Source organism: Meleagris gallopavo, chromosome 6 (genome assembly GCF_000146605.3).
Source record: "Meleagris gallopavo isolate NT-WF06-2002-E0010 breed Aviagen turkey brand Nicholas breeding stock chromosome 6, Turkey_5.1, whole genome shotgun sequence".
Taxonomy (NCBI): domain Eukaryota; kingdom Metazoa; phylum Chordata; class Aves; order Galliformes; family Phasianidae; genus Meleagris; species Meleagris gallopavo.
In genome coordinates, this window is record NC_015016.2 from 684,359 (window position 1) to 686,551 (window position 2,193).

The window sequence follows — 2,193 nt, forward strand, 5'->3', positions numbered from 1 at the left end:
AGAGGCTTGTGTGGTGCTGTGTTCTGGATTTTTACTGAATGCAGTGGTGACAATACACTGATGTTTCAGTTGCTGCTGTGTCAAGGAGAGACTTGGGGTGTGTAAGGAGCTGGGGGGCTGGATTGATGAAAAGGATGCACCATCCTGTACAGCATCACACTCAGCAACACAGAAAGAAGGAGGAACGTGTGCAGCCATGACATTTGTTTTCCCAAAAAACTATTGCACGTGATGATCTCTGCTGTCCTGGAAGTGGCTGCACATCTGCCTGCTGATGGGAAGTAGCACATGGATTCCTTCTGTTCTACTATCTCTATTCCAACCCACGAGTTCTCCCACTTTTACCTTTCCTGTATTGGAAGAGTGAGCGAGCGGCTGCATGGTGCTGAGCTGCCAGGAGGATTGAACCACAGCTCTCTGCTTTTCAGACATGGTCCTCACTGATCTGTGATTTGAGGGTTTTTCAATGTTAAGAAACTGCATGCCAAAAATCAGGGGGATGTCTCAGCAAGATCTACATCATACAGCACAATGCGTACCTCATTAAAAGGATGCTCTGATGCCACATTGCTCTGAGATTATGTCTTTCCTCGCATCATTGTCTTGAGTAACTTTTTTTTTAATTTCAATTATTCTATCTACATTCTTTCCTCCTCATTACACAAAAGATTGCTCTTTGCAATGGCTGAATCTGAAAGACCCCAGCAAGTCACTTGCTGAGCTCTGTATCCACACTTCTCTTGAAAAGAAGTATTAAGGAAGAAAAAGAAACAATAAAACATTACTTTGAAGAAGTATGTAGCAAAGCCACTGTAATTTTCTTGTCCAAACTAGAGGGATAGCCATGACATAAACAGCAATATACATGATATAACACACATTGATTTGAGTGCATAAGATACCTGACTTGTTTCTGATACCACTGTGACACTGTGACCAAGTATTTCTGCCCTCTTTGTGCCTTTTGAAACTCCTTTCTTTTTACATTCTTCTTCATAATGCTATAAATGCTTTTGAGCAGATGAAGATACAGTTCATGCTGTTTAGCTCTTTAAATGCAGCTCTCAGCTCGCTGCTGTCCTTTAACCACCAGGCTGGCACTGCTCTGATCTCACTGCAGGTTTACAATGAACCACTTTGTATAAACAGCTCTGTTCTCTCCTTCACAGCTGCTCCTCTTTACCCTTTTGAGAATTATTGCTCAACGTCTCATCTTTGGTTGCAAGACTTTCGTTTGGCCTGGCTCAAGGGGAACGAACTTCTGAACTTTTCAAATGTGAGAGATAGTATTCATGGAGCTACGCAGAAACCAACACATTCTTGGGAAACTGGCAGGGCTGCAAATTTATTGCTGGCAGTTGCCCATGTATGTCTCGTTAGCGTGAATCAGATCGGTGTGAGGGATGAGCTGTCTCACACTCAAAGCTGATGAAAATGCCTCTGCCAGGCTGGATCTTGTAGAAAAGCTGAAGAGAACTGGCAGCTTTTGCTCAGTGGGCTGGAGCCTGGCATGATGAAGTGAAGTCTGAGGATCACTTCTGCTTGAAAACCATTGCTGAAAGATCACAAAATACTGACTGGTGCAGTCAGAGCAGAGAAAAGGGGAAAAGTGTTTCTCAGTATATCCCTGTGGAGAAAATCAACGTTGCAAAACTCATTAGAGTACCTTGAATTCACTATTCGAATCTAAGAAGCAGAGATTATGAGGTGTAACAGGGCACTAGCATTATGCACTGCTTCTATTTCAAACTGTCTTATTTAAAAAATAGAAAAATGTCTTTGAGAAGAAAGGAGGGTCAGTGATATGGCGTGGGAGTTGTTTTTACCCATTTCTATCAAGGAGGTGATGTGAAACCACATTCCCCTAACTTGTGTAGTTTATCAGGGCAACAGATGAAAGATAAACCTTTCCCGACATTTTTGCACAAATTAGATGAGATTCCAAAAGAGAGAAAAAATAAAAAACAAAACAAACAAACAAACAAAAAACCACAAAAAACCAACCACTGCAAATATTTCTTATTCTATAGGAAGTGGAAATTAGGCTTGAAGAAAAATCAAGAGATGTTACTCACAAAGTCAGTGGAAAAAGATCTGTAAGGGAGTATGGCCAATGCATATGATGGTAACAGGAAAAAAAGCACTGAGGAAAAAAATAATCACAAAGTTTAAACTGATAATATGTGTATTGAA

At 41.0% G+C, this 2,193-nt stretch overlaps 1 long non-coding RNA gene across 1 annotated transcript in view; it reads right to left on the reverse strand.

Moving 5' to 3' along the window:
• Nucleotides 1–727: 727 nt before the first annotated feature.
• LOC109368368 overlaps nt 728–2,193 on the reverse strand; it is a 6,148-nt gene continuing 4,682 nt past the window's right edge. Inside the window, exons 2-3 of the long non-coding RNA XR_002116354.1 lie at nt 2,076–2,143; nt 728–1,627 (exon numbers count right to left, since the gene is read on the reverse strand). This is a non-coding gene — a long non-coding RNA (uncharacterized LOC109368368). The remainder of the gene's footprint in view (nt 1,628–2,075; nt 2,144–2,193) is intronic.